The following is a 22,482-nucleotide window of genomic DNA, read 5'->3' on the forward strand; positions in this document are numbered from 1 at the left end:
TTAGTATAATATATAAAAAATTTTTAAGTTTGATAATACTATTGGAGTGTTAAGAGAACTCAGAATGACCATATTTGTACTTCATTTCATTAGCGTATGAGAGTTATTTGAGTACTTGAAGTGGAATTTTGTCAAAATTCTTTAAAAAGAATTTATTAGTGACATTTTTATTATACTACTATTATCACATGTATATTTTAAATGCTTAGGAGAATTTTAATCTATAAGTTGTAAAAGAAGTTTAAAACCTCCCTTAAAAGTAACTGTTGAAATTTCCTAGATTTATATGTAGAATAATAATATTTTAAATTAAATTGAAATATTTAAGAAAAAATTAGATTCATCATATTATTACTTTAATACATCAAAGGTTAATTTAAAACTCCAAAGTAACCCCTAAACAATCTTTATTGTGTATAAAAAGCTGTTTTCAAGGACACCAAAATAATCTGTATTTATCATTTGTCATGATTCCTCCACACACATGGACTTTTTAGATTAACCTATCCACTACCAATTCTGATTTATGGTAAATAGGTTTCATATATGATCCAATGATCATGAACCATTGAGTCATCCCAGAAGCCACAGTGTGGAGTTGCTTGATTCGTGTTTCATTAGCTGTATGGGTATAGGAAAGCAGGACATAGAAATTATGAGTGCCTCTCGAGTTAGATGACCTGGATTTTAAACCTGCTCCAGCACACACTATATATGAGACTTCTAGCAAGTTACTTCACTTCTCTGTACTGTTTCATCACTTGTAAAACCTGTACTCATCACTTGTAAAACCTGTACTTACTTCAAAAGGGAGTTGTGAGGTTTACAAAATGCAACAGACCTGATGTACTTAGCACAGCCCCTGATGCATAATTAGGTGTTCAATAAATGTTGGCTGTCGTTGCTGTTAATTATTATTATTATCATTAGCAAGAAAGGGTTAAGGATGTCAATTTCACTTAGATATTCTCAAAGAGGTTTAAGCGGTTATTTGTCAAAATTTATCATGAAGCCCTCTATTTGGGAGACTTCTAAATATATCTTTCTGTATTTCAATTTCTATGACTTTCCAGTAGCCTCAGGGCTGATGATTTAGCCTGAGGAAAATACCTGCTTAAAAAAAAAAAGAAAAGAAAAAAAGCATTTGACATTAATCTCTGGTTTCAGGTTTAAATCCTAAAGCCCTGAAGATTCTCTTGTTTCAACCACGTGGGAGATTAGCAGTTAACACACTAAAATCTTGCTGTTTTTTGACCTTTGTCTGAAGAGTAAAAACAGCTATAAAGACTGCTGGGACTGTAGGTGATCCTATCTCTTTAACTATATGGCTCTTGGATGTAAGGACTAATATGGGGAATGAGAAGTATTTCTAATAGTTCATTGTGAACAGCATAATAGCAATTACAGTAGTCCCCCCCTTATCCACAAGGGATACATTCCAAGGCCCCCAGTGGATAGTGCTGAATGCTATATATACTATGATTTTTCCTATACATACATACCTATGATAAACTTTAATTTATAAATCAGGCACAGTAAGAAATTAACAATAACTAATAATAAAATAGAACAAGTATAACAATATACTGTAATAAAAGTTATTTTATAACTTCTCTCTCTCTCAAGATATCTTATTATACAAATTTAATGACTTTTCCATCTTAACTGAGCACTTATACACTGTGGCTGTAATTTTTCCCCTTTGAGGTGTGACAGTAAAACTAGCACGAATTTCTTTTTCCTTTTTCACTATTTCATGGACCGAAGATTCGTTCTTAACATACATCTTAGCACCTCAGCCTATGATTTTTTTTTTCTTTCCTTATTAAGTCGAGAACTATCACATTTTCACTTAAAGGGAGCACTTCACAATTTCTCTTTGGCATATCCAAATTGCCAGCATTACTACTCTTGTGCTTTGGGTCCATTATTAAGTAAAATAAGGGTTACTTGAACACAAGCACTATGATACCACCACAGTCAATCTGATAACCGAGAGAGCTTCAAAGTGACTAACTGGTGGGATATGCTGGACAAAAGGATGATTCACGTCCTGCGCAGGTTGAAACCGGATGGTGAAAGATTCCATCACACTACTCAGAATGGCGTGCAATTTAAAACCTATGAATTGTTTATTTCTGGTATTTTCCATTTACTATTTTCGGATTGTGGTTGATCAAGAGTAACTGAAACTGTGGAAAACAAGCCAGGGATGAGAGGGGACTACTGTACTTTTATAGCACTTGCTATATGCCAGCACTGTTCTTCATACATTAACTATGTACTATTCAGAGCTACTGATTTAGAGGCACTAACTTTATTCACTCATTAGAATTTCTCCCCTCAGCAAGTGTTTGAGGCCAAGTATTTCAAAGATAGAGAGGATAAATACAATTCCACAAAGCAAATCTGTGTACTAGGCTGATAAGAGAAACAGTGCATGAAGCAGTCAACCTGGTGATTATTAGGGATTGTTCGTAGCTACTTAAGAGGCTGAAGCTGAAAAACAGACCCTGCTTTTATCATTCAATTGCATGATGCCTAAGTGGTCACCGTGACTCAGATCCAATCTGCCATAATGAAGATGAACTCAAATTTGCTCTTTCTGTTCTGAGGAGCCATTTCTCATTTATTCTTCCCTCTGCCCTCTGGAAAAAGAGAGAGCTCAGGAGAATTTCTGTGTCAGGAAATGAAAAATGCTCTGAATTTTCCTAAGGATTGAAAGATATTTCTTTAACCCATGGTTAACATATACATGGTCAATCTGGGCTTATGGAGAATGTGGGTGACCTCAAATGCTGCAGAAGGAAGTGGTAGACATCACAGGTTCAGTGCCCCCTGGTGGAGTATGATGAAAGGCACCCTCCTTTTCCTTCTGTCCCTAAAATGTCTCTAAGATCTTACAATACGCATGTTATAGTATATCCATTTTTTCCATTGCTTCATCTTGTCTTTCCTACTTTCTTTTTCCCTTTGGCCAAATTTTTTTTACCTTTCTATGTTTATATTATTTCATCTTTTTGTAATTTTGCAAACAAACTTCTTTCTGGACAACTAACCTATCATTAATAAACACGGCTGATGATCAGCCTATGGGGCACCAGCTCAGCTGCCTAGGGTGTTTATGGCGAGCATCAATTCTCACTGTCCAATTTGTCAGTGACTGGGTCACACCAATAGTTAAATATTTTTCATATTTTACCTACATATAAGTATACACATGTATATATGCTTACACATAGAGTCAACCTGTGCTTTTAAAACTCTTTGTTCCTTAGGGTTCTCAAAGACTAAAGAATGCAAAGAATATTACCCCCAAATTGAAAATATGTATCCCAACTATATTCAAACAAATATATCATACAAAGTACCTATTTTTTTAATGGCCTGTAACTAATATCTGTGATTTTTAGGTACTCAATAAAGCAATGAAGATCATTAAGAGTTCATTGTCATCTCCAAGAGCTCTATAGTCACTTGATGTCAGAATTGCTCAAAAGAGAAAGATTCTGCATCTCTGATATGACTGTACTTTATGTTTACCCTCAGGCCCAGTCCCATCCAGATCTGTAGCTGTGATTTGCCCATGTATTTTAAAAGAGATCTTCTCACTGATTATACCCATAGGGTTATAATACCATCCCAGTCAGGGTTGATTTGCAGAAAATGGAAATTACTTTCCAAAGAAAGAAGTTTAAAAAAAGAGCTTTGGGTACTTACAAAATCAACGGTAGAGCTCTAGGTTGGGCTTTGTGGAATGACTCCTATCAAACCACTTCAGAACTGATCTGCCAAGACCACAGTCAGGAAATAGGGCAATCAGGAAGCTGCCACTGGGATTTTGACTTCAAGAACGTACGTCTTAGTGATGCTCCAAGCCCTACCTCTCAACGCCTACAAAGCTAATAATTGGACACAAGAATTCCACTATAGGTAAACCCAGGGTCTCCACAACTCTGTTTTCCAGGAGAAAACAAGAGGAAGAAAAGTTGAAATGTGGCCTCTAATTTCATGCAAGTGCATTTGATTGGCAAAATCTAATCACATCTGAGCCCTTATCAAAGGAGTCCAGGAAATGAAAATTTTAGCATTCTAGTAATTTTACCAGGCAGAAAGGCATTTTAGAAGAGCATTTTTCAAATTCTACATTGTAAATTACTTGTAAGTCATAAAATCAGTTTATTTAATGGGCCATGAAATAAAGTGATTTTTAATGAAATGGAATAGAATAGAATATATTCCTATGTAGTAACAGAGGATTGTTTTGCAAAGTCTTCCTACAAAGGAAGGAAGTTCTGACACATGCTACAACATGGATGAATCTTGAGGACATTATGCTAATTGAACCACTCAGAAAAAGACAAATACTGTTTGATTCCACTTACATGAGGTACCTACCTAGAGTCGTTAAATTCATAGAGGCAGAAAGCAGAATGGTTGTTTCCAGGGTCTGGGTGAGGAAAGAATGGAGGGCTGTCTGATGGATACAGAGTTTCAGTTTTGCAAGATGAAAAAAGTTCTGCAGATTGGTTGTACAACAATGAGAATGTACTTAACACTACTGAACTGTATACCTACATTAAGATGGTGTTTTCCAACTTAAAAAAATCTTTTTAAATTCTTTAATATCCCAGGGGCTTCCCTGGTGGCGCAGTGGTTGAGAATCCGCCTGCTAATGCAGGGAACACGGGTTCGAGCCCTGGTCTGGGAGGATCCCACATGCCACGGAGCAACTGGGCCCGTGAGCCACAACTACTGAGCCTGCGCGTCTGGAGCCTGTGCTCCGCAACGAGAGGCCACGACGGTGAGAGGCCCACACACCGCGATGAAGAATGGCCCCCGCTCGCCACAACTGGAGAAAGCCCTCGCATAGAAACGAAGACCCAACACAGCCAAAATAAATTAAAAAAAAAAAAAAAAGTGCAATGGGAGCATTATGAGGCAAAAAAAAAAAAAAAAAGCTAATTAAATTCTTTAATATCCCAGAGCTGGTATATTCTCCAGTATTCCCTCTCTCAGTGAGCGGCACCTTTACCCAGCGGCTCAAGCCAAGGAGAATCTAGGAAGTCATTCTTGACGCTCCCACTTGACACCCAATCCATCATCCCTGTAATTCTAGATAACTCCCAAATCTGCCAACTTCTCTCCACCCCCACTGCTTTTATCTTAGTTCTCTCACCTACACTATTTGTCTTCCACCAATGTTTGCAACAATACAATCACCAAACTTCAGCCAGACAGAGATGTCTAAAATGGAGAGTGGATCATTTTACTTCCTCAAGAACGTCCAAACTCCTTAAACAGACTTACAGGCAAGGACTACATAACCAGGTCACTGGTGATCTCCCCAGTCACAATTCTCACCACTCCATCCAGCCTCACTTTTCATTATGTAGTACTAGTCATACTACAGACCCTGAGGCTGATCTGGGTTCCAGATGAGTCAAGCACTCATGGTTTTGAGAGATGTTCATATAGCTCAAGGCCATCACTCTTCTACCCTTTTGCACTACTCAGCTATAATCGTCATTAAATGCTTTTTGATTCGTGCAGCAACGTCTTTGGCCATGATTCACCAGGCCTACCAAGTACATTAATATCAAGAAAGAAGCTATAATGGGCTTTTAACAATATAATTCCCCAGAAAAACAGAACATATTTCAGTCTCTGAAATGTTCCTCTTTTTAAAACGTAGTCATGAAAAGATAATTTGATCCTTCAGACATTCTGATCACATTTTTCCATAATCTGCTCTCTCATGCTCTCTACTGGGCTTACTCTCTCTTCATATATTAGGAACAAAAAATTATAATAAAAATTTCATCCCTCATGTACAATTCTACATTATTCTGGCTGAGAAGGCTTCTTTGGCAACTTTGTCTTATTTTCTTAGGTTTCGTATTTTTTCCTCTTTCATCATTGGTCCATTAATCTCCAAGTCCTCCCCTTAGTGCCGATGTCTCAAGGTTAATGAGCCTCCCTGAGGACAGCAAGGGGACTGAGCTGCCTGGCCCTTCCTGTCCTCCTCTTGACCTAGTTGAGATGCTGTCCTCTGCTTTTTGAGAATAGAAATAAAGAGAAAAAATATATCAAATAAACTAGGGAATTAACATTGCTGGGCAAACAGAAGCTCCTAAACTCAATAATGAACAGTGAATTTACATATAATTTTTTTCAGACAGCACTCTTGTGGGAACTGACAGTTTATAGTCAAACCTTCTATGCTTTCCTCTCTAATTCCCCATTCTCAGAGACTTCATCCAATCTCAAAACTCAACTCTAAATTCCATCCTGCCAATTCACAACTCTTTATCATTGGGCCTGACATATCACCCAGTGATCCAGTATTTCCAACCATAGTTAAGATCTTTCTATATGAGGTTCCTGCCATTTCCATAAACACAGAATTTCTAAATGGTATTCCTTCCACATCTAAAGCCCCTATTGTTTGTTTATAACATTATCATTCTCCCAGATACCGGGGTTCAAGTTATCCTACTGAGCACCTAATATGTGTCTCTATGATATGTGCTGGGCCCAGAGAAATGTGTAAAATCATCACCCCCAACATGTCCCCAGTCCAGCCAGGGATAGTGACAAATAAACCAGAGGGTAGGTGCCGAAGTCTGAAAAGTGTCACACTGTGATCGATCACAGGTTACTTTTCTCTTTCCTTCATCCTTCATATTCAATTTTTCACCAAGTGCTGCTATATTTTAACCCAATGTTTGTAAGATTCATCACTGACACCAGCCTTCTCTCCACTTTGAAACCCTGAAGTTGTCTTTCCCATGTTTTCCTGCATTCAATCAGTCCAAGTACAATCCGAGCTTCTTTGGTTTTGTCTCACAGGTTCATTCCTCTTCTTTGCAAGGCTGCCAGGTCATCACGCCCTGTCTTGTGTACTCTAGCATCTTCCTTTTATTGCTTCCACTTCTTCCAACCCATCCAGAACGTCAGACTGAATTTCCTACAGTGTTACATTCCCAAAGCCATTCCCCTACTCAGGAACCTGCTGTGGACTGGATCCTATCCACAACTGTGGGGGACCTTCAGGGGGTCCCCAGTGAAGGCCCACTCTAGCTCGCCAAGCTCATCTCCCACTAATCTCTAACACTCTACTCAGGAGTGAGAACCAAGGCTCATTTCCAAATGTGTGCATTTAATAAGCACCCCTACCCTGCCAGCGATTGAGAATCTACTCAAATTCTGCCTGGCCTTAAAGGACAAGCTCAGGTTCCACCTCTTTTCCTGACCATTGTGACTCAACCTAAGTGTTCCTTCTCTGATGTCAACAGGAGTGAGCCAGGTTCCCCAGGTCACCCAAGGCCCAAGGAATCTGCTTAGAAATGGTTCTGTCTTCTATGTTGCAGAGGTGAAAAGCCAACCAATGTCCTTCTATCTTTTTTATTGTATAAATTCTATTAGTAAATTTTGGATTTCCAAAATAGAGTAACAAAAGAAGAAAAAGAAATGACTCAGTCTTAAAAAGACAAACTTTTTTTGAAAGTGAGATATTTGAGACAGTATCAGGAACCTCCCAGGTTCCAAATGGAATCAAGAACTCACTGCCTTACCAAGCCAGCTCCCAGAAAAAGTATTACAGTAATAATCTCAGCCTTCCCTTCCCCTGCCACATTTGCCCCTCAGGCTGACCTTTTTCCCTTCCACCTTTAAGATTTTACCTTTTCTAACAAAACTTGCTCTCATGGAAGGACCTCATGAGCAAGAAAGAGAGCTGTACTAAGATCTGTGTTCTGGTGCCAGTTCTAAAAGAAGGAGTCAACATCAAGAGAAGTCACTTCACCTACTCTTTGCTTCATTTTCTTTGTCTATGAAATAAGGAAATTGAACAAGATTGCACTCTGCATTCAATCCTCCCAGTTCTGACATTTTTATACACATGATACTATATACAGGGTGATTAATTAACCAGTGATTAATAAATAAGTCCTAAGTTGTTACTTCTTCTTGAAGTAATTTTATTTTAGCAGACCAAACACTTTAAGCAAAATAAATTAATCTAACAATTATATTTTCTCCTGCTCTTCTGGAGAAAGAATTTGGGAGAGGGAAAAAAAGGTGAATGCTGAACCCAGCAGGTACCTTCTTCCTAATGAGGTCAACCTGGCTGGCACGATTATCACTCCATGGCAATAACACGACTATAAGATTTTAAAAAGGGTTGATAGTTCAACACATAAGAACAAGAATTCAAGCAAAACCTTCATTTCAAAGCATCCATTGGTCTCACTATATTTCTGGGTCCAATAAATAACACTACTGATTAAGCAAAGGCATTTTGTGATTTTTTCAAAAACTGTTTGAGTGCTTCCATGTCATAGGGGTTGTAGGAGCTCACTAATTACTGGTCCAATAACCAAGAGGTCAGGAAGTTGAAAAAACAATCCTGAATAGAAATGTAACAGCCATTTTGCTTTTTCCAAGCACAAGAAAAGGCCAGCGGAAGCAGATGTTTGGCCTTTGAAGAGCAGCTTCCAGAGAAGTCATAACCCAAGGGCTGAGTAATACCTCTTGTAAAATGAAAGACTCAGTAACCCCCAGGGGAAACCCAGATCCAATATTCCAGCCTGAAGGTAAAGGGCAAGATGTTATGTATTTCACTGGAGTGACAGGTACAGCTACTAGCTAGAAAAGCCATCTCGTTGAATCAGATCTTTTTTTATCATCCCTTATGTTACAGGGGTAAGATCATGAGCATAAAACAAAGGAAATCATGAGAGAATATTTTCAATCATGAAGCACCCAGTGAAGCATGTAATCAAGTGGAAAACTGTCAGTGATTGCTTATTGTATCTGTACAGGACAGGACATTGGTTTAATGGCTTTACATAAATGGGAAAAGACAACTTGGTAATTGACTTAGTATAACAGTAGACAATGTAGAAAAGATACTTCAGGAGGCAACAGGGCATTAAGTACAATCTTAGGGATACTGAAATCTTAAGGGTGCTGAACACTGAAAAGTATAAAGAGTTGGTCAGAAATTATTCTTTAGATGATATATGTATTTAAAAACAACATTGATTTTTCTGGAGTTTATAAAATTGGCTGAACTGTTAGCAAACAACTGAGTCCATCTCTTCTATTTCCAACAAGAAGCCACTTTTTCTTCATTCTAGAAAAGTCTGAAGAAAGTTTCTCTGGACAATCTTACAAAACTAGATGAAAGTATTAAAGGAGAGCAGGAAATCAGGAAAGGCCTGAAACCTAAGGCAAGTGTTTGCACTCCCCCTCCCTTCATAAGCAATGTAAATGCCCCTTTGCCCTACAAATTAAATCCCCTAAAACTCCAAAAGACAGTGGAAAATTTTGAATACATTTAAGAATTTCATTGCATCTAAGTCTACCTACAAGAAATAGGTCACTGACAACAGATTGGAAATATTTCATAATTTAGAAGAGCTTGTTGTAATATGAGGCACTGAAAGCTTTGACTGCTCTGTACTGTCTCAAACCACAGAGAAAGAAAAGAAATGAGGTGATATCAAAACTCAGTGCCAGAAAGTAATGACATCATGATAACATTATGTTACAGCTTCCTATTCCAACCTAAGAAGCAATAATAAAGTAGTGAAGGAGAATTTTGGAGAAACAGTAATGGCAGAAGAGGGTGAGCAAGAACTCGGGCTCTGTAGCATGGAGTTCCCTGTCCTTTCTCCCTCAGCCTCCTTCAAGACTTCTCCCCCTTGAACTTTTACCCTATGCAGAAATTAACTGATCTTAGTTATACTGGGAATAAACTCATGTAGAATAAAAACTGCTAGTAAAGGGAACATGATAGGACCCATTTCTTCACAATATGAATCCATTGTGTAGCAAACAAGGGCAGAGAACTAATCAAGGAACAGAAAAAGATTGTGTTAAGATGAGAGTTTTTGTTAAGTTACTCCTGGTCCCTCAATTTCACCACCTCTGTTTTTCCTGTATCTTCACAGTGGGATGGAGAAAAGTGATATTTATTCAACAAATATTTTATTACTATTATTATTATTATTACTGTGAGACACCTTGGCCATTACCAAGATAAAACATGGACTTCCCTAAAAGGATTTGTACTTTAATAAAAAAATTCCTTCCTTCCTGAAAGATTTTGTCTTCTGGTTTCCATAACATCACCCTCTTGCTCTGCTCTCACCTTTCTAAGAACATTATTTTTGCGTCCATTTTGCATTTTCCATTAGCTTTTTCAAATTCCATAAATTACAAACTATTCTTGAGGAAATGCCTTCTTCCAAGATTTCAACTACCACTTTTTTGCAGTTTACTCACCAATCTAGAATACCAGAGCCCAGCTATTTATTAAAATTCCATTTCCTATTTCAGCTGCATTCTGGACCACCTCTAGGTGAATATCCCAAAGGCATGTCCCCCTCAAATGCCTAAAACAGAATTTATTTTCCTGTTCCCCTTTTTCCTTTACCCTTTCCTAATCTCTTAGGTTTACTTCTTCCAGAGGCAAACCCCCAGACAAGAATGTCGGTGCAAATAGTTTATCTGAATGGTGATCCAAGAAAGACTACTCAGGGATTGGAGCAGTGAGACGAGGGAGAAAAGGCAGCCAAAAAGGCTTAGTTATCAAACAAGTTACCACCATGGGAACCTAGAGCTATATCCCACTGGTGAACTCTGCAAATAGAATACAAAACTCAGAGTAATCCCACCTGTGGTGCAAAGGTGCCAAGGCATTTACCTACAACTCCCATCAAACACTGGTTGAGGGTGTTACCAGGACATTAATTCTCCAGCACTTCCCATGTCCTTTGCCTCTGCCACCAGAGAAAGCCCTCAGGCGTTGGAAGCGCACTTCAGGTATCAGGCTGTGTTCTGCCTTTTGGTCAACGGCGCCACACCACCAGTGACCCCAGCTAGAAATCTTACAATCATCCATGATTTCTCCCTCTTCTTTGTCCCCCACTTTTACTTAGACACCAAGTCCCGTTGATTTTACTCCCATTATGGTGTTAACTTTGTTTGCCCTTCTCAATCCTTATGCTATTGCCTTAATTAAGTGTGTCGATGCCTTTCTTAGAATATTGCCATGAATGGATTTCTATCTGGTCTTTGTCCTCCAGTCCCCTCCTTAGAGCTGCCAGCAAAGTCATCCATCTTTTATACTATTCCTGGAGAGATAAGAAGAATAATAACAGCCAATAATGCTAAATGCTCTCTCTATGCCAGGTACTAGACTAAGTACGTTACATGCATTATCTCACTTAATCCACACAACAAATTTATAAGACAGGCAATGGTTTTTATCCCCATTCTACCGATGAGGTCACTGAGACTTAGAGAAGTTAATAAAGTCAGAACTCATAAGATCAGAGAAGGAATCCAAACCCAGGCAGTCTGCCGCCAGAACTCTGGGGATTAACAACCGTATGATGTGGATATCGCCACTGTACTCAGTCATCTGTTTACAGTGCAAATCTAATTATGGCATTCCCCCAATTGAAAGCCCAGCCCTAGCCCAGTGGCTTTCTAACACTTTAATGATCAAAGTCCTAACTTTTAAGTGTGACGTGACACCGCATCGCATACTGGCCTCAGGTTCTAGCTTATCTTTCTCCACCTGCACTCACATCATGTTAGTTAATAAATCTGAGCCACAAGGAACAGGAAGCAGTGTGTTCGACTAAAATATGGGGTGCTTTGAGAAGAGTCATAGATGATAAGCCTGTGTTCATATCACAGAGGCCTTCTATAAATCACTAGATCAAAGAAGCTATATGTCCCTCCAAAAGGTAACCACCTGCCTCAGCCATCAGCAGTTCTGAAAAGCGGTCAGGACTTTCAACCTCACACCATGGCCTGAGCCAGCTGGGAGGCTGGCTGACCTGCAGACCTGTCCACGAAGTCCTTACAGTCACCAGCAGGTGCTGCCTGGTTTCCTGCTGTTCCCTTTACCTGCCTGTCTATGCCCCGCCCTTCTTTCCATGGCCACTCCAACTGTTTGTTCCTCTACGAGGTCTTTGCCTGCTGTTCACATCACCCTTACTCTGCTCTGAACTCAAAAGAGACTCATTGTCTGTCAACCAGCACTGCCTTGTATTCTTATGAGGTCATTTCATTTTCCCCTGCAAGTAGAGCCTGAGTACATAAGGGGTTAGAAGGCATCTTATATTTCACTGAATGCCCTCCAGCACCTAGCATGTAAATGATTTTCAATAGACAGTTGAATGAATAAATAAGATGACCCATCAAGATTCTTTCCAAGCCTGTGATGTTTTAAATCCTAACGTTCTCACATTTTGAATGTATGCTACCATAGTAAATTACACATATCACTGTTGAAAGAATATTAAATTCTGAAGGTCAACTCAGGTCTAATTAATAATAAGCAATAGGCTATATTTCATAGATGAAAGTGGCCCACTATCAGTAAAGCAAATATTGTGAAAGTTAAATATTCACAGGGCTGGCTGTTATCAGACTAAATGGTGTTATGGGTGGTTAATATTGCACAGGACGATTCTGTTATCCTTTTAACAGGATACTAATCAGCCACCACACCCCTGCCAGTTCCCCTGCTCTGCCTCCTCTTTACGATTTTGTAGGTTAGCACTTAGGATATAGATGCAGTGAGACATATTTCCCTGACAAGGAGTAAAAAAATGCCAGTAGGTAAATAAGAAAATTACATTTCACAGAAGAATTCATTTCCCAATGCTGAAAACATATGCAGATTGTTGCAGTTTTGGGTCTACTCACACTGCTAATACCTCATGTGAGATGATTAAAACTTTCCCTTCTCAGGAGAGAGATGGATGTGGAATTATATTTTCAGCATGGAATCAGCATTTTATCATCAAAGTGGCCACAAGAATTATGTTACAGTTGTGTTACAGTATTTCTGCTGTGAAACATTATGCAGCACAGAGGTGGGAGAAATGGAAATTGACCCTCATTAGAATGATGATACCAGCCTATGGCTGGAGACAGAAGGCAGCCTTCCTACCCAGTAGTGAACTTCATTGATGAGTGGGAGGAAGAAGCTCTTCGTGGCCAACTCACAGTTGTACAGCACAACATGTTAAATCAGCTCCAAGTTTCCTTGGTTCAAAATCAATTTTAAAGAAAATTCTGTTTCAGTGAAGATAGCTCTTTCCCCTGCGATGTTGCTGCTAACATAAAATCCGGTATGAAAAGACACACTTAGTTAACCAGAATAGGTGACTCTCTTTTAAAGTATGGTTCTTAAAAAAAGGATTTTTACTTGTTTATTTCAGCTTATTTATGGTAGTAACACTCTATTCTTTCTAATTTTATACTCATCACTAACGTAAAATATATATACACCTTAAAGAAAGTATTTTTGAAATTTAATAACATAATCTAATAGCAAGAATCTTAGCCTCAAACTCTGTATGATATTCATGAAGACGGAGAAGTTAGTATAAGAAAAATTAAAGAGAAGGAGGGCATGACAATGTCTTCAATAACTTTTACAGGCTGGTGTCAAACACAGACTAAAAGAATTATTTTGAAAACTTAAAATAGCCACTAGTTGAATGATGTGTACCTTCAAAATAACTGCAGAGATTCAAGTAAAAAAATCATAGTTTATATAGAAACTCATTTGGAAAAACTATTTAGAAATATTAAGTATATTATAAAATATTATAAAATATTTAGACATAAATTTCGTAGTGTGATCCAGCAACTTCATTTCTAGGAGCCCAACTAAGAAAATAATCACTGATGCAGAATTGTTGGAAAAGACTGGAGGAAAAAAAAAATCTATCCATATGATGGACAATCATGTGACCTTAATGTGGGGACCATGAAAATGTCTCTCATAGACCTCCAACTACAGGAAATATAATTGACCAAGGGCCTACTTGACTGCTGCAAAATATAATACTAGGACAGACTCATTCCTGGTCAGACTTGCATGGAGGTATGATGGCTACCCCAGTCTTATCTGACTCCCTTTCTATTTTCTCTCACACAAGCACTTCTAATAAAATCCTTTCAGGTTTAATCATTTCTTGGCATTTGCTCCTCAGAGGACCCAGACTAAGGCACATTAAAAACATGTTTTGAAAAGATAATTTAATTTTATACTCAAATTTTAAATTAAATGTTTCATGAAATATTACCTTTTTAAAAGCAAGATACAAACTCTATGCCCCAAATTAGCCAGATATTGTGGGAAAATAAAAGAAAAAGACACATTCATATGAAGATACATAGAAAATAGAATGGAGATAAATATACCAAAGTGTCAAAAATGGTTATTTCGGGGTAGTGGTTTTTGTTTTTTTTTTTTTAATTAATTAATTTATTTATTTATTTTTGGGTGTGTTGGGTCTTCATTTCTGTGCGAGGGCTTTCTCTAGTTGTGGCAAGCAGGGGCCACTCTTCATCGCGGTGCACAGGCCTCTCACTGTCGCGGCCTCTTGTTGCGGAGCACAGGCTCCAGACGTGCAGGCTCAGTAGTTGTGGCTCACAGGCCCATTTGCTCCGTGGCATGTGGGATCTTCCCAGACCAGGGCTCGAACCCATGTCCCCTGCATTGGCAGGCAGATTCTCAACCACTGCGCCACTAGGGAAGCCCCCCGGGGTAGTGTTTTTATAGATGGTTTTAATTTTATTTTATGGATTTTTCTGAATGTTGTTATCTAAATGATTATTTTATTTTAAAATTTAAAACATGATATAAGCATTATAATTTAACAAAATATAGATTTTATAGAAAAATACAAGAAATAAAATTTTGCTGCTATAAACTGAATGTTATGTCCCTCCAAAAATTCATACGTTGAAACCTAATCCCCATTGTGTGGCATTTGGAGGTGAGGCTTTGAGGAGGTTGATTAGGTTATGAGGGCAGAGTCCTCATAAATGAGATGCGTGCCCTTATAAAAGAGACCCAAAAGAGCTCCTTTGCCCCTTCTGCCTTGTGGGGACACAGGAAGAAGATGACCATCTATGAAACAGAAAGCAGGTCCTCACCAGACAGTGAATCTATCCATGCCTTGGTCTCAGACTTCCCAGTCTCCAGAACTGTAAGAAATATACTTCTGTTGTTTAAGCTACCCAGTTTGTGGTATTTTTGTTATAGCAGCCTGAATGGACTAAGACATTGGCTAAGCATTAAAAATGGTTAAATTGAGACACATGATGCTTTCCTAAAATAATTTAGGGTTTTTTCTTGGCTGGTTTATTTTAAATTGGAACTTCAAAGAGAAAGGTAGGCTTCCTGATTCCTCAGTACTTTGATGAATTTCAATATGTGGGTTGAAATCACTGTCTTCTTAACAATAGATAGATACGAACTATCTGTTGCAAGTTTATGAACAAATGTGCCACTATGGGGAGAATCTCTAGAAAAGCAAAAGAAGACATGGAACCCAATGCTTCCTTTTACAAACAAGGAAACCTTGTTCTTGATTTAATTTATGGTGAAATAGGGTCTTCTACCAAGACTTTATTATGAGTTATATGGATGACTTGTTTCTGAATGCTTCAGGGGTGGAGGGGGTGGAGAGAGAATATGTGTGTACGTGACAGAGTGAACTACTTTTTGTTTGGTGTAGAGCAGGTATGGAAAACACAATTTTATCCTCAAGCCAACTCTGATAGATTGGTAGTGACCACCTTTGTTGGAGAGGATTCTGAGGCAGCATGTGATTTAGCTGGGAAGAGTGGTATGATCAATGAATAATGTCTGCCTAAGCGTGGAAAGGAAGGTATTTGTCATCTCTGGGGTAACATGATAAACAATGTACCATCAATCTAGTAGTTTTTCTATCAATACATTATGTGACTTCTGTGTGAAAACTGTATTTAAGTTCTGTCAACCTATTATTGATCAAAAGCATTATGCTCTTATGTTTTATTGAAAGATGTAGATTTTGAGATTGGTTTGTAATACAGACTAATGTAGTTGAGGAGTGGATGATATAAAGTAGGAGATTACCGGTTGTAACCCATAAATAACCTGAGAATAATGGATACTCATTTGGATACTAATGAGCTACATGTTGGAAACTGATCATTTTTATGGGGGAGGAAGGAAGTAGTGTATAATATTAAATTTTAATAAAAATATTTTCTGTATTTGTACACCACACTAAAATGTTTATTGTAATGTCAATTGTCATACTGCGGTTGTATCATCTGAATTTTTAATATAAATCATATTTCATTGCACTTATTATTAAACCAAACATGTTGACGTATTGTGATTTGAAAAGAAAACTACCACTACCCAGGGATATAGAATGAGTATATTTTGTAAGTTATTATTACTCAGAATGGAATCTAGAAGTGTTAGCCTACAAGTCAAAGTCAAGACAGGATCTCCAGCATTTCACAGCGTGGAACATGGGTTGGCTGATCAGAATCAGATGGGGAAATTCTTGACAATGCAGCTTCTTGGTCCACACTCTCTACCTTCTCAATCAAAATCATTGGGTTTTCAATCCAAAAGTGGGCAGAAGACCTAAATAGACATTTCTCCAAAGAAGATATACAGATTGCTAACAAACACATGAAAGGATGCTCAACATCACTAATCATTAGAGAAATGCAAATCAAAACTACAATGAGGTATCACCTCACACCAGTCAGAATGGCCATCATCAAAAAAATCTACAAACAATAAATGCTGGAGAGGGTGTGGAGAAAAGGGAACCCTCCTGCTCTGTTGGTGGGAATGTAAATTGATACAGCCACTATGGAGAACAGTATGGAGGTTCCTTAAAAAACTAAAAAATAGAACTACCATACGACCCAGCAATCCCACTACTGGGCATATACCCTGAGAAAACCATAATTCAAAAAGAGTCATGTACCACAATGTTCATTGCAGCTCTATTTACAATAACCAGGACATTGGAGCAACCTAAGTGTCCATCGACAGATGAATGGATAAAGAAGATGTGGCACATATATACAATGGAATATTACTCAGCCATAAAAAGAAACGAAATTGAGTTATTTGTAGTGAGGTGGATGGACCTAGAGTCTGTCATACAGAGTGAAGTAAGTCAGAAAGAGAAAAACAAATACCATATGCTAACACATATATATGGAATCTAAAAAAAAAAAAAAGGTTCTGATGAACTTAGGGGCAGGACAGGAATAAAGACACAGACGTAGAGAATGGACTTGAGGACACGGGGAGGGGGAAGGGTAAGCTGGGACAAAGTGAGAGAGTACCATGGACATATGTACACTACCAAATGTAAAACAGATAGCTAGTGGGAAGCAGCTGCATAGCACAGGGAGATCAGCTCAGTGCTTTGCAACCACCTAGAGGGGTGGGATAAGGAGGGTGGGAGGGAGACGCAAGAGGGAGGGGAAATTGGGATATACGTATGCATATAGCTGATTCACTTTGCTATACAGCAGAAACTAACACAACACTGTAAAGCAATTATATTCTAATAAAGATGTTAAAAAAAACATTGGGTTTTGATACAACAGTCTCTCTATATATATACCAGATTGTTTTTAAGTTGCTGGTCTCTTAATTTCAAATGCTTTTCCAATATCCTGTATTAGTACTCTCCTCATGATTGCTGGTTTTGATATCATATTTGTGTGTGGATGATTTCCTACCTTTACTGTGTGTTTGCCTTTACCGGTGAACTTTCCCATTTTCTTGTTTCTAGTTGTGCCCTTTTCTTTTCTGCCTAGAGAAGTTCCTTTAGCATTTGTTGTAAAGCTGGTTTGGTGGTGCTGAATTCTCTTAACTTTTGCTTGTCTGTAAAGCTTTTGATTTCTCCATCGAATCTGAATGAGAGACTTGCTGGGTAGAGTATTCTTGGTTGTAGGTTTTTCCCTTTCATCACTTTAAATATATTATGCCACTCCTTTCCAGCCTGCAAAGTTTCTGCTGAAAAATCAGCTGATAACCTTATGGGGATTCCCTTGTGTGTTATTTGTTGCTTTTCCCTTGTTGCTTTTAATAGTTTTTCTTTGTCTTTAATTTTTGTCAATTTGATTAATAGTGTCTCGGTGTGTTCCTCCTTGTGTTTATCCTGTATGGGACTCTGTGCTTCCTGGACTTGAGTGAGTGTTTCCTTTCCCATGTTAGGGAAGTTTTCGGCTATTATGTCTTCAAACACTCCTACCCCTCCTACTGTCTTCTTCTTTGTTTTTGGATGTAGGATATCTTTTTTGGTATGTTCCAGTCTTTTTTGTCAATGGTTATTCAGCAGTTTGTGGTGATTTGGTGTTTTCGTGAGAGGAGGTGAGCTCAAGTCCCTTCTACTCTGCCATCTTATCCTCTACTTCTCAGTCAGCAGCAACAACTCTGTCAATACGTCCTCATCAACCAAATGAGCAATGCCAACGTGAGACCCAGGACCACTCACCCAATGGAAGAATCCCAGGTTGAGGCAGGGGACAGACAGACTGCATGTAATATCTGGAAATGCTTGACAGTTTACAGACTGTTCTCAATGGATTTCCCTTCTTTGATGAGCTTCAAAGCTTCCAAGATCTTGGCAGCTGGGAATTGAAAGGCAGAAGGAGGGAGCATGGGGCAGGAGACGTGCCTGGACGTGTGCCTATGGGGTGGCTGCCTGAGGGACCCCTCAATCAAAATCACTGGGCACTCGCTTCTAGAAATCTACATTTTTAACAGACACACCAAGTGATTCTTATGCACACAAATTTGAGAACTGCTGATCATTCCCAGGCCCTCTCCCTACTCCCCTACCACTACTATTACCCTCATCTAAAAACACCAACAGCACCTAGATTGTCCTCTAATCCAAACCTAATTCTCTAGATCAACTTCTGAGAAACAAGTATACTTATTTCTAATCCTGAATACTAACAATCCTCCAAAGAGATGCTGTCAATGTGCCCAAAAAACTTGAAAAACTGTTGCTGGCAGGTTTACTTAAAATTGGAGGTTCTTCTATTCTTGTGTTCTTACTAGGATGACCTATATTTATTTGGAAATTAAAGCATCTTTCACAACGTGAAAGTAGCTTCAGCAGCTTTTCCGTTACGTTAGCTATAATTTTTATAAATCTGATTTGAAAAGCAGTAGTAGCAGTAGGAGTAAGAACACTAGTAGATAATAGTTGACTGTATTGAATGCTTTTCCTATATCAAGCCCTGTGTACTTTATAGTCAACTATTCTTGAATTTGCGTTATATATGTCTGTGTTGGTGGTTATATTTAGACTTTCTTGAGGCTTAAACCACTTCGTTCACATAGTTGCCATAGTGCTTTACCCCAGGCAAAACACTGTTCCTTCGTATCTTGCCCCTCACTCTTATTCTCAGGCAGCAAAATATGGATTTGGAGGAAGTCTTCCTCTTTATGAAGTCTCAACTGAAATATAATGAATTCTAAATGACACCATATCAGCAAATCCAAAGGAAGATCCCTAAAAGGATATATCATCTAAGATGATTTATGGCATTGATTATTCTTAGCCGAGGTAGGAAAACACATGTAACAGGAAATGCCTACCTAGTGCAGTTTCCATAGCAGCAGATGTACCAGGATTCTAGGCTGTGCCAAGACTCTTTCTTCCATTGTGAACCCTGTGAATTTCCTACTAGCAACTACAATGGGTGACTTTGGTCCTTTGACACAGTAAAAAAATTATTTAAAGTTTTGAACATATACTAGTTCTGGTAAAAAGACAGATGGCTCCTTAAAATGTGCAATAAAAGCAGTCTCTAGGGTCTTCTGAAAGTTAAAATATGTGAGAAATCATTGTAATGCCATTTGGCCCCTGAGGTTGTCAGCATTTCATTTCTTAACTTCTGCCTTTTCCTGTTCTATTTGGGCAACACTAGTCTCCTACATCACAAAAAGGAAAGCTCTGTTCAGAAAACTAGCTTTTCAGAAAAAAAAATTATATTCATTTAGGACCACAAAAAATTTTTTGTTTTATCTCTTGAGTAAGATAAAATGCTTCTTTTGAGATACATTTTTGGTGGCCTTTGAAATTGTGTGTGATGTGTGATGGGGGGGCATGGAGCACTGTATTAACATATTCATCGTAATCAGGAAAATACATCACTAACCCCATATTTGTCTCTAACAACTCTGGCTAACAAATTCTTACCTCTCTTCAGAAAAAGTGCCTGTTAGACCTTACATGGAGTTTTCAGGCCAGAAGATAGAACTAAAGATGGAATAGGGTATGGAATAAGAGCTAAGCCAGTGATGAAAGTGCAGACCTGAGAATCAGGAATTCTCTGTTCAGGCTCTACCATTAACAAGTCATGGAATCCTAGGCAAGACTGTGAATCAATCCAACAAAAATCTCTTTCAGCTCTCTAGGGGTGGAATGCTGCTGTAGAAACACAGACTTCCAACTGGCAATATTACAAAACACTCAGTGTCCATCCTTAGCCAAGCCCTCACCAGTGTTCGGTAATATTATACTACTGTAGAGAGGGAAAAATTTAAGAGTTCAAATTAAAAGAGAAACAGAGACAGATGGGTTATAAAAGTGAAAGGAATGTCAAAGAGGAGCTTAGTCAAAGAACATGGTCTTCACTACTCTGAGGTGTGAAGCTCACAGTCTTCTGCCATCGATCCTGATATCTATTGCATCACTGGTGGAGATCTCAACCTGAGGGGCTCCATGGACATGCATCAGATGGCTGTGCATCCCCCGAAACTGTATGGAAAATTAGGGGCTTATGTGTCTTCTCCTGGGAAGATGAATCATTGCTTCCTTAAGTTTTCCATAGAGATTCATGACCAAAATTATTTTTATATACTAAATAAAGAAAGGAAAGTGACATTATCCACACCAACATGAAGATGGTCTATTTATCTTTGAATCTGTGCATGATATACCTCAAAAAAGTTTCATGAAAGAATGAATGGCTTAATGAATGGAAGAACAAATGCAAAAACTCCTTTTGGGAATAAGCTGCTGGACATTGAGAAGCATCCTGCCTGCCTCAAGTAGTACAGCTAATCAGAAGCCTCGATTCCTCAAATGAGCTGTGATCTCTGCTTCCCCACGGTAATTTGTGAACAAAATCCCACTGCTTTCCTTTCTACTAGATATAGTGCTTAGTATTATTGTCCATGGTCAATTAGTCTCAATGGAAAAATGAAATCCATCATAATATTCATTTTTCTAATGGAAAAGTAAGAAGCAATCTTCTCTGAAATAGGGATGCATGATAAAGAACTTACTGGAATAGAGTTGAAAAGGAGAGCACTATTCTTGGGTCACCATATTAGGGTTATAGGAGCCAGTACCAAGCCAGAGATACTTGTCCATCAGGCCACAAGCCAAAACCTTTGGGTTTCAAGTCTGCCCATTAATTTGAGAGGTCATTAAACTACTTTGGCTCCTGCTCATAACCCAAGAATACAGGTGTCTTTGGTTTATTTACTGCACTTGTTGTTCTCACTCTGGTCTCATTCCAACCAAGAGCTGTCTTTTTCATGTTCCCATTGCTGACATTCTGTTACCCTGACCATTTTCCAGGCAGGCCCCACTGATACAGCTCTCAAAGCTGCCTTGTACAAAAGTCTGCCTCGTCAGCCTGAAAGATGGCGGCGGCGGTGACCTTCCTCAGGCTGCTGGGCCGGGGAGGTGCGGCGGCGCGGAGCCTGCCCGGGGCCGCCAGGTGCTTCGGGGTGCGGACCTCGCCGACCGGGGAGAAGGTCACGCACACCGGCCAGGTTTATGGCAATAAAGACTACAGGAAAGTTCAATTTGTGGGTCGTCAGAAAGAGGTGAATGAGAACTTTGCCATCGACCTGATAGCAGAGCAGCCTGTGAGCCAAGTTGAGAGTCGAGTGATATCGTGTGACGGTGGGGGAGGCGCCCTGGGCCACCCCAAAGTGTACATAAACCTGGACAAAGAAACAAAGACGGGGACGTGCGGCTACCGTGGCCTGCAGTTCCGGCAGCCCTGCCACTAGGGCCGCGAGGGCAGCTCGGTGACACGGACTCCGTCTCTAGTGCTGAATAAAGGGTGTTGTTCTCCAGGATGCCGCGCACAGCTGTTTCTCTCACACAGGTTCACTTAGGACTGTGGCTTAAGGTGGCGTCCCCTCCCGGGCCCCCGCCACATGCTCCTTCCCCCCGCGGGACCGCAGCGGGGGCTGGAAGAAACCGGGGGCTGGGGGAGGGGTGACGTGGCTGTTCAGGGGCCTCGGGCTCCGGCCCGGCTCCGCCCCCGTCACTCATCCGCTGTCGCTCTTTCTGTCCATCTGATCCTCAGGCTCCGGCCAGTGTCTTAAATCCCAAGAAATTAAGTACCTGTTTGAAGGTCTTAACAGTCACATGTGGTCCAAATCAAGTACAATTTTGTATATTTAAAACAGTAGTGATTACGATGTATTATAACACAAAAATAAAAATTAATATTATGCGGGAAGAGAAAAAAAAAAAGTCTGCCTCTTCATGTTCTTCAAAAAGTATTGATGCTTATTATGCATAGAAAAGCCAAGCTTCTGCCTCCATCTTCCTACCCCCAACACAAGACGGCTGTTGGAGTCCCATT

General features: G+C 39.2%; 1 pseudogene across 1 annotated transcript; it reads left to right on the plus strand.

Annotated features, from left to right (window-relative positions):
• The first annotated feature begins 21,514 nt into the window (after positions 1–21,514).
• LOC309656114 (NADH dehydrogenase [ubiquinone] iron-sulfur protein 6, mitochondrial pseudogene) lies at positions 21,515–21,967 on the plus strand (annotated as a pseudogene). Its single transcript has one exon. The product of its transcript is annotated as an NADH dehydrogenase [ubiquinone] iron-sulfur protein 6, mitochondrial pseudogene (transcript).
• Positions 21,968–22,482: the final 515 nt, after the last annotated feature.

This window comes from Balaenoptera physalus (assembly GCF_965194825.1).
Source record: "Balaenoptera physalus genome assembly, chromosome: 2".
Taxonomy (NCBI): Eukaryota; Metazoa; Chordata; class Mammalia; order Artiodactyla; family Balaenopteridae; genus Balaenoptera; species Balaenoptera physalus.